Here is a 15081-nt window from a genome sequence, read left to right as displayed (position 1 = left end):
GGCTTGTCTGTTATCTCAAATGAGTTTGGAAGGCAACTTCTGCTCTGCCTTGCCTAATTCTCGGCTGATCGTGAGGTTTTACACTTATTATCCGTTCTCAAGTGTGTTTCTGACCGGTTGACACGTTGAATCCTGGTCGTTAGATGCATGAGAAGGGAAGTGTGAGGTTTTGGAAAGCCGCAGTTGCACCCTTTAGTCCAAATGGAAACCAGTGTATCGCTAAGAACCTTTTACGAAGGAAAAGTCAAAAACTACAACCATTACAGTTTGTTCAAACCAAAGATGTTAAGATTGTATTTTTATACCCAGACTATCAGCAGATGTGATAGTGCTGTCTATATTTGTACATGTGAATGCATTCGAAGTGCCTAACGTCAATGCAGTATTCTGAGGTGAGCAAAGCAACCTCAAAATCACGAAACACGACAAAGGGACTAAAAGCTTGTGAATGTGCATGATGTGTCCTGATTTATAACCAATGTAAGTGTCATTTTTGTTTGCAGTACAGTCTCCGTCTATTAATTGAACTCTTAATTGATTGTTTCTGAGCAGCGTCCACAACTCTGAGAAGCCATCTTTTAGTTTAGTCGAAATTTGCGCCGGCTTTCCAGCAGACTGTATTATCCAGGTGAGAGTTGAAGGCACATGCGTGCCAGCATACAGCCCGAAAACAAAGAAAAGACTTGTTTTGTGGGTGAGAATGAAGTTTGTTTCCAGGCTTCTAGATGAAAGGTATTTTCAGAAACCTTTCATCAAAATGTTTTATCTAAAAAAATAAAGCAAAGGGTGATTCCTCATAATATGACCCCTTTAAAAACTTCAGTGGATGCATTGCTAATTATTGCATTACTATGCATTACTTCTATAAGACATGGTTGTTGAAGTGATTGACATCCAGCAGAATTTGCATTAACATTTGTTTTCAACCAACGTGATCTGCAGTGTTTGTGAAGCCTGATTCTGTACTGATCATGATGTTCACACGTCTCCTCTCTTTTAGTATTTGACATGTCTGTGGTTCTCACTCACACTCTAGCTTGTCTTAACATTTTGACGGTTTCCTGCGGATTTTGTTGGCAGCGGGGTGTTTGACTTTGCTCTGTGAAGTCTGAGCTCCTATCTTGGCATTTTTCGGATGATGCCAAACATTTAATGTTCAAATATCTTGTAAAAACATATTTTTAGGACAAACACACATTATGCTTGTTTTTCTTATTGTATCAGTGAATTTAATTGTCATTCTGCTTTGTTCAAGCTGCTAAATGTCGTTTTTAACTGCTTCTTTTGTGCATAAATTTGTGTTCAATTGATCAAAGATTTGACACGTTGTCCTCAATAAAAAAAAAGAAAGAAATGTACAGAATGCAGAATGTCCTTTTTTTCTGAACACCTCTCTGCTTTTGGACCCAGTTTCCAGCATATAAAATTAGAGAGTTCGATCAAAGAGCCAAGAGAGCGTACTCCGCTGGATAAATGTGTGGGATTTGCATGGACCAAAAAAAAAAAAAAAAGAGCCACTTTTGTCCAATAAATTGTGCCAAAACTGCCTTTAAAAAGATACTGTATTATGCAATTGTTTTATTTATTTATTTTTTTTAAATATGATTTCTGCACCACTTGCAGCATCTAATAAAAATTCCAAAAAAAAAGAAGGAGAGAGATATAAGAAAGCAATTTAACATAAAAAAATCACATATGTTATATAAAAAAATGCACATGTAACCTGAATTCAAATTTTGTGACCAAACAGATGTCCTGAATAACTGGTGTACTATTTGGTTTAACTATATGGAATAACTAATAGTTAAATAATAATAATAATAAAATAAAAAATAAGAGTGATTATAAGAGTGATTTTTAAATGCACCAATAGGGTTGATCTTGATTTTATATTAAACTCCACCAGATTTCTTCCAATGATGTTAAGAAGATGATGCATAATATATTACCACTGGATGCTGTTTAGCATTTAAACGTCACTAGCAGAATTAAACTTTGGGACTTAAGACCCGTCATGATGAAAGCCGGCAAAAAAAAAACAAAAAAAAACTGCAGTTCTCAGAGTTTTCTTATGGCTGAATTACACATTTTGAACACTAAGTTACAGGTCAACTGAAAAGGTCGTTTGGGGTGAACTGCGTCAGAACGGTCACAGTGTGTGATTTCCACTGGTTTTACAGGAGGTCAGGCCTCGACAGCAGCCACACTCAGTGTGCAATAAACATATATGTGTGTGAGATGACATTTGTGTAAAGCCACAGTCTGCTGGACATGGATATGACATCAGCAGTCACCCGGGGCAACCAGACCTTTAGAAGGGTCAACCTTTAGTGCCCGCTAAAAATAGAGCCGCTATTGCGGAGTATGTCTGCTTGATTGATGCGCAGTGAACAATCATTTTGTCAAATGTGACGTCACAGCTCTTGTACAGGTTATGTACAGGTCAGTGGACTTTGGACTCAGTGTTGACGTGTGCTAATGGAAACACTAGCTCTGTTCCTTGCCTACATAGGCAGCTACCTTCTAAGCATCCTCCTATCCAAGCGAATTTTTTTTCCCATTTAGGTTTTTGCAAGGCATTCAAGATTCTTTATTGTCACTATACAGAGTATAACGAAATTAGAGAAGCCTTACGGTGCAGTCACATAACTTAGTGCAAGCTAAACAACCAATTTAAGGAATTGAAATAAATATAGTCTAAGATTACCTAAAACGATACAAACAAAACATGTATGGTCAAGACAGTTGTGCAAAATGAGCCAGTTACTGCATAGTGATGGATAAAATACAAGAGCTATATGGAATATTGAGTATTGTATACATATTGCACAGTTGTGTCATATAAGAGAAGAGTAGTAAACGTTGCATTGTTTTGCATACTAATGGCACCTAGTAGTGAGCAGTCAAGTGTTGCACAGATCTTTCACAGCAGATCATAAAGATCGTGTTATTGCACAACAGACAGTAATGTACTGCACACCATGGGAGAGTAGTAAAGTGCAACGGAATGTAAACACACTGAGTAATATAGAATGTAAACATATACTGAGTAGACATATATTGAGGTATACAGAGAATGTAAACCTTTATGGTTCGAGGTATAAATGCCAGACCAGATTGGTGCATTCCTTCAGTTTGTGTCTGTGTGTCTGCCTGGCAGTGTTCAGCTCCCGTATGGCGCTGGGGTAGAAACTGTTCTTGAGTCTATTGGTCCACGATGTGATGGACTTGAATTGTTTACCAGAGGGCGATGTGAACTATTACCCGGTTCTCGACTGTTAGGTTAGGTATAGAGAGTACTGAGTACTGTTAGAATCGTCAAAGACGTTCCCTCCGTCGCCTAATGTGTTTTCCAACCGTGGACTGGAGAGCCGCCGGCTATTCCATGGGACGTTTCCATGAGGCATTTTTTCCAGATGGAGAGGTTCATTGACCTGGAGAAACGCTGAAGGAAAGTGACTCTGTTTCCCAGAGCAAAGCCCCCGTCCCAGTGTTGGTGCCGAGGAATTACCTCCACATCCATTAACTCACCGCTCACTGCCGACACCACAGAAAATTCACCATCAGCCGCGTCAAAACAAACTCACTTCTTAAAGCACACATTTACAATAATGTACACATACAGTAAATCACATATGTAAAAGTTTATAGGGTCTTAAGATTTTTGAAGTTTGAAAAGAAGTCTCTTCTGCTCACTGCGGCTGCATTTATTTGACCAAAAATACAGTAAAACCATGAATATTGTGAAATATTATTGCAATTTAAAATAACTATTTTCTATGTAAATATATTGTAAAATATAGCATCATTATTCCAGATTCAGTGTCGCATCATCCTGCAGAAATCATTCTAATATGCTGATTTGCTGCATAAGAAACATTTCTGATAATTATCAATGTCGAATAAAGGGTCACACTTTATTTTAAGGCCCAGTTCTCACTATTAACTATGACTTTTGCCTCAATAAACTCCTAATTACTGCTTATTAATAGTTAGTAAGATAGTTGTTAAGTTTAAATATGGGGTAGGATTAAGGATGTAGAATATGGTCATGCAGAATAAGGTGTTAATATGTGCTTTATAAGTACTAGTAAAAAGCCAATATGCTAAAAATATATGCATGCTAATAAGCAACTAGTTAATAGTGAGAATTGGTCCCTAAACTAAAGAGTTACTGAAAAAAGTTCTGTTGCTTCATATCCATGATACATTTTTTTCCAGGATTCTTTGATGAATAGAAAGAATTAATAGAAATGTTTATTTGAAATAGAAAGTTATTTGAAGTCTTTACTCTCACTTTTGGTGAATGTAATGCATCCTTGCTGAATAAAAGGATTCATTTCTTTCAAACCAAAGCAAAAAAATCTTACTGATCCCAAACTTCTGAATGGTATATAGAACTGATAATGAAAGTCTGGACCATTCAAACATAACAAGACTATAACATAAACACAATGTGTATTTGTATCAACATTCAGCACAATATACTTTCATGTCTGTGAAACTCATTCAGTTTAGAAGATTATCTGATGTGTACCAAGAGGTTCAAAAGAAAGTATAGTTTCTATTTAAATAGTTAAAGTAGTTAAAAGTATTATTATTTAGTTGAGTATGTCTGTTCATTTGAGGTTTACCAGATTGCAACCAATAGTATTTAGAAAAAAACTATAATTTCCATGATATACTTTTTTGTTTGGAAATGACCATGTCTAGGCAAGGCAGGTTTATTTATATGGCACATGTTATTCACAATGGTAATTCAAAGCACTCTACATAGTCAGGATATACTGTAGAGAAAGAAAAATAAAGTTTTTAAATCCATCCATTCTCCAAATTATTTGTCCTCTGTAGGGTTTTAAAATCATTTAAGAATATAAAAATAAATGAGAAAAAATAAATCCAACTTTAAAAATGGACTGTGAAAAATAAGAAAGTAAAAAAGTAGAATTACATGGACATAAACTTTAAATAAAATAAATGAAGTAAGCACCACATCCAACTGTTTATTTCATCAGCTTTACTAGTGGATGGTGCTTAATACCAGTGTAAACAGGGTCTACACCGTTTTGTGTTTGGATCACTCAAACCACATAAAGAGGTTGTCAAAATATCATTACAGTTGTAGTGTAAACGCTTTCAGATCATTCAAGACTGATGTTAATGCCAGGTGAAACAGGGCCTGTAATTGCTCGATGATCCAACTAGGTAAGTAGATTCGGGTCCCATTTGCATAGTTATGACAAACAATTTTGGTGTTTTCCATCATTTGGCCTAGTAAGATTGAACATGAAAGGTCCAAGGATTGAACCTTGGGGGACTTCAGTTTCAGCAGTTTCAGTTCCAACAAAAATTCTCTGTTCCCATCACACACATCTCACACACAACATGAAACTCTCATGTGGGAGGAACATGGCTATATTGTAAAAACATTAATGTGCCTCATGTGGAAAATAAATGCTATGAATATAAGAAATGAAGGTAAGATGAGCTTTTGAGAGTGGCGCGGTGCTGCGAGAAGACAAAGAATGTGTCTCAGACCTGCTATGAGTGTTTTCTCATTGTTGTGCATGTAACTGTTGTTCAGCATTACAAACAGACTGGGTGGAGTATAGGAAGAGAGAGAGAGAAGGTGATCCCTTTGTGGGATTACAGTCATTAGAGTTAGCAGGTTTGCATTTAGTCACTAGCTGCTACAGAGATAATCACTCATACATTCAGGGCAATAGAAAGTAGGGTAAACCCACAAACAGATGAGACATGGAGCTAATGAAAATCAACAGAGTTGATAGAATCTCTCATTAGAAATATTTTGCTGCTCAGACTCTGCCCTTTCATTTAATTTTTTCATATAAAGAGGCAATAGAATTGAAGTTTTCTAAATCTTTTAAGATATTCTTTCTGTAACTTTCAAGCCTTTGCCAAGAAAGACTATTTATTTAAAAGGCTCATTCAGAATCTTCAAATTTATGCATTGGCCCACCCACTCGCGGTGAGGTACAGAAATGCAGAGGAATTAGTGGAGGAGTAGATGCCACCCTGAAGTTTTCAACAAGATCTCTGACCATATCAGTCTGATCCGGACAGTTTGTGAAACAAAACACTTGACTATATCTTTAGTATTCCAGAAATAAATGAATATATTAATGATTTAAAGAAAGAAAAAAAGAAAGAAACAGAAAGACAAATTAACAAACAAATCAACAAATTTGTGTCATGGTTTTCTGAGTGGTTAAGTAGCAAATACAGGTGTAAAAAATGTATTTTGTGATCGATCACTCATTCACATTCGGGAGAATCAGAAAAGCATATAACCACATACATGTTATGTGTCCTCCATGATAGCAAAGGACTTTTTACTGCCAATTTTGAGATTTATCTACTTGCAATGACACACTGATGCAGTAAGTGCAGTGTCTTGTTCTCAAATTGAAAACAAGTGATCACAGGAAACATCCTCCTTCAATTTGAATCTATTTCAAACTTTTTTATGGTCCACCAGGAAAAAATTAAAAATAAATAAGTTTGGTTACTTGGAATACACTGCACAAATGCACAAAAAGTTATTCGCAGTATTTCAGTCTTGCTTTCCAGTACAAATAATACTCTACTAAACATTCTTAAATAATAATATTACTAAACTATTATTTTTATTATTATTATTATTACTATTATTATTTTTTTTAAGATTCTTAAATCAAGATACATTTACATGAAAAGCAAAATGACTTTGAGTCTTGCTTTCAGAAAAAAATTAAATAAATTAAGAAAATTAAGCGACGTATTTCTATATGAGGTAAGAAAAATAAACTTAATTCAAAGGGAAAACAAGATCATTTGAGCCCATTGGGAGATTTTGTCTTGTTTTAAGCTTAAAAACTTACTTTATTTTGATAAATACTTTAATAAATATTTTTGATAAAATATCTTATGTCATTTTGCTTCTTAAGTAAGGGTATATTTACATGACTACAATGTCAAAACAATCCACGTTCACAATAAAAACAGCTAAAAATGCTGTATTTTGCATGCCAGACCAGCAGTTGGCGATGTCACTTTGTAAAGAAACACTAAGCGTCTGCGCACACACCTATAGACTGAACTCATAATATGTTTTTTATGATGTCTCCGCTTTCGCAAAATTGTGTTTTTGAAGTTTTCAAAGAAACAATAACAGTTTTTTGTTTTCAAAAACTTGCACTTTGAAACCCGTTTTTAAAAGTTTGTGTTTTTAGGTCCAAAATGATCATAAATGATTGGCCAAAATGCATAAAAAAACATTTTTGGTAACACTTTATAATAACTTTCATTTACAAACATTATATAATGCTTAACAGATAATTAGTTAATATATATTCACGTAGCTATAAATACGAGCTCATGTTCTTGTTAATGTTTACTAATGAACTTACTAAACATTACCAAATGATTAACATATGATTACTTAATGTAAATTGACATGCTTACAAATGTCAGTAAACTTTCAGTTCATATGATCTTCATTTGTTGGTCTTTGTTTGTTGTGTAGATCTCTATTTACACATCTTAACAAACAATCTATTAATTATTTGTTCATGTTTTTGCAGTACCAAATCTAAAGTGGAAACTATTCCTCATTTGCAAATGTTTATAAATGTTTACTAATCATTAATACTTTTATGAGCAGTCATCTCAATGGCAAAAAGTGTCCCGAAAGACCTGAATTTACCCTATTCACACATCTTTACTAATCATTTATTAATCATTTGTTCATGTTTTAGCAGTAGCCAATCTAAATGTGAAACTATTCATCATTTGTAAATGTTTATAAATGATTACTAATCATTTAGTATCTTTATGGGCATTGGACTTTTAGCTAATGCAACAAGGTTTGTGTAAAGGGTGGCTGGTTAAGTTTAGCTAAATACTTGCTAAAGACATAACAGATAATTGTAATTTTGGTGCAGAAATTTTTTAATAATAAAAAAAATTACAAGTTTTTATTGCCTCAACACTCACATTAGTATACTACTCTTCAGTATATCAATAAACAGGATATTCCTTGAATCATAATTAAACGGGAAAACAAATAATTTTTTTTAAAGAAAATACTTATTCATTTATCAAAATAATATAATATAAACCGATTGAAATGTGTTCCCTTATAATAATCAAATTGACCCCTGTACACTGTTGACCCTTTAACCAACCCTTAAACCGACTCACACCACCAAACCTGAGCCTAACCTTCCCCGTATCATACCTCAGTAGCAGCAAAAGTGTTGTGCATTAACACAAACTTTTAATCATTTTATAATCATTTCATAATCATAATAATTGTATCTGTTAAAATCATTTGTAGATTTTCAATAAGTGCTTGATCATATGGAATTGAAAGTTTAATGACATTTGTAAGCATTTTAACTTACATGAAATAATGATTTGTTTGAACATTATCTATAAGTTTATTAGCAAACATTAACAAGCACATTATCTCATGTTTCTAACTCTTTGAAAATAAATGAACTAATAATCCATTAAGCATTATATAAAGTTTGTTAATGCTTTATTAATGAAAATTATTATAAATTGTTACCCTTTGTTTTTAGTTGAAAAGGTGTTGTGTAAACACACATTATAGATTTAACAATTTTCAGATCCTTTTTACTTGTAAACAAGACAAAAATAATGAGTAAGAAAGTATTTTTAGCAGTAGTAATAGCACACATCTCCCCAACTACAATGATGAATCATTAATTCACTGTGAAGCAAGTGCGGGACGATTATGCACTCAAATGTTTAATACTTAAAGTTAAAGGTCTGTTCAAACCACTAACAATAAGTATGAGTAACAGGAAGTGATGCTGGCAGTAATGAGAATGAAAATGCAACACTGCTGTTGGTTTTACTCTTCCTCTTTCCCTCTTTATCAACAGTCATTGAGCACATGAGCACAGCTGCTTTAATAAGGTCATTTCTGCATGCTGGAGGAGGATCATGGACCCTCTCGCACTCTTAGAGGTTTCCACAGAGACAGAAGACACAGAGTGAGTCACTCCACAGTGCCACACTAAATGTCATCTGGGTTTATGAGTAGAAAAGCACTAAGTAGAGGAGTACACCGAAGCAGGCATTCCTGGACGCAGCAAGATGTAACCAAATGTTTACAATAAGCATACATGACATTTGCAACACAGGCACCATCATAAACAAACATGACACACTCCTTCACACCTCACAATCCACTAGAACAGGGATCACCAATCTCGGTGCTGGAGGGCCGGTGTCCTGCAGAGTTTAGCTCCAACCCTAATCAAACACACCTGAACCAGCTAATCAAGGTCTTACTAGGTATACTTGAAATGTCCAGGCAGGTGTTGAGGCAAGTTGGAGCTAAACTCTGCAGGACACTGGCCCTCCAGGACTGAGTTTGGTAACCCCACACTAGAATGTCCTTACAAGTACAATACCATATTAAATACAGTTCTGTCAAATACCATAACAGTTATTTTTACTACTGTACTTTGCAATCATAATGAATTAAACAGAGTTCAAAGAGTGCACTCTAAAAAAACTATGTACTTAATTTAAAATTTTCCTTCAGGGAACGAGGGTTACATACCGAGATGTTCCCTTTCAGTTAGTTACGCTCGACACTGACATTAGGGGTCCCTATGGAAAGCACCAAAACCAGAACTGTGTTACGAAAATTGAAGGTGCAGGTGCTGACAAGCAAGCGTGTCAGGACAAATGCACCTCAATCTGTAACCTACCAAACACCCCATAAGCCAGATCACATAACAAGTATACAGGCTTACTAGGGAAGCCGAAAAAAGGGCTGTTACGACATTTTCACAATACTGGATTTCAGCAACCGTTGGGGTGCGAAGACACATCCAAATAGTAATTTGAATAGCAAGATTGGTCGCAGCACAGTCAAACAAACTGTTGTGACCCCAATTTAGGGGAAGACAACTGGAACTGACAGTAAACAAACTGTTAGGGAAGACAGAGATTTACCAAGGGAAACCGTACCATGGAAAAACATACAGGATTACCAAGGGAATCTCATGTATGGCACCAAGTCTAGTAAAAGGGGCTGACTAATGGCATGCAACCCAAATACTGGATGTGGCAACAGACACCTCAGTTAAGTCTGAATGCCACAGGGTGTTGGAGGAGTCGATCAGTATTCACCAGATGGGGAACTTACTGGAAGAAGATAAGTGCACGTATCCTAACCAAAGGAATGGTGCTGCAAGCGAGACACCGAGCCAGACCTCCCACAAATTGCCTGTTCGTACCCAACACACAGGAGGAAACTAGCTCCACCTGGAGATTATAGAACCTCGCGAAGGTATTAGGTGTCGCCCAGCCTGCAGCTCTGTGGATGTCTGCTAAAGAAGGCTCCATGTGCCAACGCCCAGGGGGAGGCAACACTCCGCTTTGGAATGAGCTCTCATCCCCAGGGGCATGGCTCGCCTTGTGCCTGGTACGCCAGGCGATGGCATCCACTAGCCAGTGGGCCAACCTCTGCTTGGAGACAGTCTTCCCCTATTGCTGTCCTCCAAAGCAAACAAAGAGCTGCTCAGAGAGTCTCAAGCTCTGGGTGCGTTCCACGTAAATGTGCAAAGCGTGAATGGGACACAGCAACATAAGGGCTGGATCTGCCTCATTCAAGGGCAGCACTTGCAAGTTCACCACCTGGTCCCGAAAGGTAGTGGTGGCAACTTTGGGCACATAACCAGGCCGGGGCCTCAAGATAATGTGGGGCTCCCTGTAGTCCCACCAAGACCACAGAGAGATCCCAAGAGGGAACGAGGCGCGATCTGGGAGGATTTAATCTCCTCACACCTCTCAGAGAAGTCAGACTCCTCTTCTGGATTCAGACGTGGCTCAAATCGCTGCGTGCCATTCATGTTCCAGGTTAGCTCAATCAAGCACCTGATGCACTCTCATGACAGCTCACCATTCCGGGAGAATAGAGTCTCAATAGAGATACCCCTGGGCACGGATGCTCTAGCACACAGCTGGCCCCGGGGTTTATGCAAGTACACCTTCCCCCAGTGAGTCTATCACTCAGGTTAGGACCCCCTCCACCAGGCAGGCCTATACTCTGAAGTCTGTTCATTGACTGGTGAATGTAGAAAAGCAAGGTCCGACCATGGGCTGAAAAGGCGACGACAAACTGGGGGAATGCCGACCTGGTGAGTGCCATGGCACCATGCCCATCTCGGGACTTGGCTGTGCAGTCAGTGCTGAAGCAGTCTCATATGTAACAACCTGAGCGGCGTAACTGCCGCTGCGGATGCCATATGCCGCAGGAGCCTCTGAAATTGTTTTAGAGGAACCGCCGTTTTACCCCTGAATGAATTCAGGCAGTTCAGCACAGACTGAGCACATTCGTTCGTGAGATGTGCTGTCATGTTGACCGAGTCCAGCTTCATACCGAGAAAAGAGATGCTTTGCACAGGGGAGAGCTTGCTCTTTTCCCAGTTGACCCGAAGCCCCAGCTGGTTGAGATGCTGAAGCACCGTATCCCTGTTCTCGCACAACAGATCTCACGATTGAGCTAATATAAGCCAGTCGTCGAGACAGTTGAGGACTCAGATGCCCTTCTCCCGAAGTAGGATCAGGGCACCCTCCATGACTTTTGTAAAGACGTAGGGAGACAGGGACAGCCCGGAGGGGAGGACCTTGTACTGATATGCTTGACCCTCAATAGCAAACCGAAAAAACGGTTTGTGTCGAGGTAGAATCAAGACATGAAAGTACTGTCCTTCAGGTCGATCGCTGCAAACCAATCCTGCTTCTGCGTCAACATCTTGAATGGAAGCCTGTGAAGGGTCTGATTAAAGATCCAGGATAAACTGGACCCGCAGATCCAGGATAAATTGCAACCCACTGCTCTTCTTGGGTACGATGAAATAAGGACTGTAAAATCCAGATTTAATCTTGGCTGGAGGCACAGGCTCTATTGCATCCTTCGCCAGGGATTCCTGTCTGCCACAGACGTAAAGAGGTTGCCCCTGAACCTGGGAAAGATTAAGGAAATTGCTCTTTTTTTGAGAATGTGGGTGGAACAGGCATCAACGGTGGTGAATACCCCTGGCCCTCCCCCGGGTGTGGGGGCCCAGATGTTAGTGACCCCAAAAGAGCAACCCCTTCCATCTCAGACTTAATGGTGCTCTGAGAAGCAGGCTGCGCCCTCTTCCTATGGGAAGCTCGACGCCCCTGTTGAGGAGTCTCCTCCTTGGATTCCTGGCTCGCAGCACTGTAAACCTTGGCAGCCAGGGCAGCTTACAGGTTTTGGACGGGAGGCGCAGACAGTTTCTCCAGATGGCGGCATTTTTTGGGCACAGGTGCACCGCACTGTCCACCTGGGGAACGTACCCCTTGGCCGCCCCACCATCGAGGGTAGTGAGGAGAGAAGAGTTCAAACATGACCAGGCTGTGTAGGGGGCCTTCCATGTTTTGGTGAGTTCTTCATGAACCTCCAGGAAGAAAGGCACTGGGGCGGAGTGTGTGTGAGAGTCATGTCCGGAGCCCAGATACTAATCATCTGGCCTTGAGCGTTCAGGGGTTGGAGGCGAGTTCACCTCCAGCCCGATACTTTTGGCGGACCGAAGGACCATGGCCGTCAATTCTGCTTCTGACTGTGCAGACTCTGAAGCCGGGGGCTGCTCAGCAGAGTTTATCCTCCTCAGGAGCCACGAATGAGAAACTGGGTTTGCCAAGGGATGAACTGGTGCCATCATCCAGGAACTTGACGGAGCTATGCTGTGAGGAGCAGGACTTCTGTGGTGGGTGGCCTGGCGGAACATACCTGACCATAATCCTCAGGTCTCCCTTTTCCCTAACCAATGCGGCCCCAAGATCTTTACGACCAGAGAAACTGGACTGAGTAGAGCTTGAGGGAAGCCTCATAATGAATGAGAGCCACAACCTCAGTGTAGCCATGGATATGCGCTCGCAGTGCGGGCATGAACCATCCACGAAAGCCGTCTCAGCATGCTTGCAGCACAGACAAGTGACACAGCGATCATGTCCATCATCAGAGTTAAGGAAACTACTGCACCCAGAAGCACACGGTCGGAAACACACCGTGCAAGCTGTAGGAAATTGCGCTTTTAGGCTGGAGCGCACAGGGGTGAACACACCGCTGAATGTGCTGTATAACGCAGCTGAGAACCTCCTGTAGAATGAAGGCTTCTTCGTTTCCGTAGAATTTCTCTTGAAGAGAGAAAGTGCTCACAAAACAATTGGCTTGATCTGAAGCAAAAATATGAAGGAGTGGATGCACGCTGCCAACTTATATACCCGTGTATACACGGGGGGTGGCTTGGCATGCAAATCCCACTCGCCAATTGTTACTGGCCATTTCTCGGAATGCTCAGAAGTGACTGGGGTTCCCACGTGAGACCCCTAATGTCAGTGTCGACATAACGTCGAATGTGACTGACAGGGAACTGTAGTAACCAGGGTCAAAACTGCCATATAGACCCAATATTTAGATTACTGGTTGACCAAAATGGGGTTTTAAATGGTTTGTTCATAAATGAATACAATTGGTCCCCTCTATTCCTCAACATTATGCTATTTTGGAGGAAGTTATCGTTCCTGTGGTACATTTTTGTAGTTTCTAAAACAAGTTCACTTTAAGAAAAGTCTGTAAAAATAGGGCCCAATGCACTGTTAATAATATACGTTAATATTCCATATTGAATTTCACAGGTCAACAATTAAGGCCCTTAATGGTTTAGCTCCTGTGTACCTAACTAGTCTTCTACCACACTACAATCCATCACACTCCCTAAGGTCGCAAAACTCTGCTCTTTTGGTAGTACCTAGGATAGCAAAGTCCACTAAAGGAGGTAGAGCTTTTTCGCATTTGGCTCCCAAACTCTGGAATAGCCTTCCTGATAACGTTCGAGGATCAGACACACTCTCTCTGTTTAAATCTAGATTAAAGACTCATCTCTTTGGCCAAGCATTCAAATAATGCATCTCATAATATTGGACTGCAGTTATATCTGATCAAGTGCGCATTATTATTCGTTAGTTTGGGTTAAATAAATTAATTTTAACCACTGATAAGCTACTACTAAATATTGTAGAAACTTAATTTTCTGTAAAGTTGCTTTGCAACGATTTGTATCGTAAAAAGTGCTATACAAATAAACTTGAATTGAATTGAACAAGTATTTTAGCTGTATTTTGAATTATGCATTATTGTGTTATGTTTTACGGTTAAAGGAACTTAAGGATAATGTCTTGGCAGAAAATTATCAATACACTGAATAAAATAGGTGTAGGATTTAAAAACAAAAAGTGGATCCCATTGCAAGAAACAAAAATAATCGACGTCCAGGCACTCGCATAGCAGGCAAAATATAAAAAGCCTTTATTGTGCGACAGGGCTACATGTTAAAAAACACCAACGCATATCAGCCCAAACAGGTGTAGGATTTACTTTGAAACAATTTTCACTCAGAAATTTCACAAAATTTCGGAAAAATACATTAAAGGTTAGTCTTTAGTTAGTCTGTAATGTTGCTGTTTGAGCATAAAAAAGATCTGCAAAGTTACAAAGCTCAAAGTCCAATTCAAAAGGAGATATTTTATTCAACAGAAATCACTTTTCAAAAACTACAACGAAGATTCGTTTGGACTACAACGCATATTTTCCGGGATTTGTGATTTCGCAAATAATGTTCTAGTACACCCCCAAAACAAAATCAAGACTTTGTAAAAGAGCATAATAGGACCCCTTTTAAAAAAAATCACACTGTACACTGCACTGCACACTGTTTTTCGACTTTTTTTTTTCTTTTTTTTTTACAATTTTGATATTATTGCCATAATGTGAATACAGCAAGAAAAACGAATTTTAAGTACACATGCTCAGAGAAAAACATTAAATAGGAGAAATGAATGATTTGTGTTGATCATTTCCACACACTCTTGCCATTCTGAGACAGACTCGAATAAAAAATATTCATTGAATACTTTTTTTTTTTTAAGCAAAACTAAACACTAAAGGGAAACACCTGTAACTATATACACATTATTATAAGTGTGGAATCCCAGAGAATGACACATTTA

Source organism: Sinocyclocheilus rhinocerous, unplaced genomic scaffold, assembly GCF_001515625.1.
Source record: "Sinocyclocheilus rhinocerous isolate Xijiao unplaced genomic scaffold, SAMN03320098_v1.1 scaffold967, whole genome shotgun sequence".
Lineage (NCBI taxonomy): Eukaryota > Metazoa > Chordata > Actinopteri > Cypriniformes > Cyprinidae > Sinocyclocheilus > Sinocyclocheilus rhinocerous.
Note: the sequence above shows the minus strand (reverse complement) of the source record.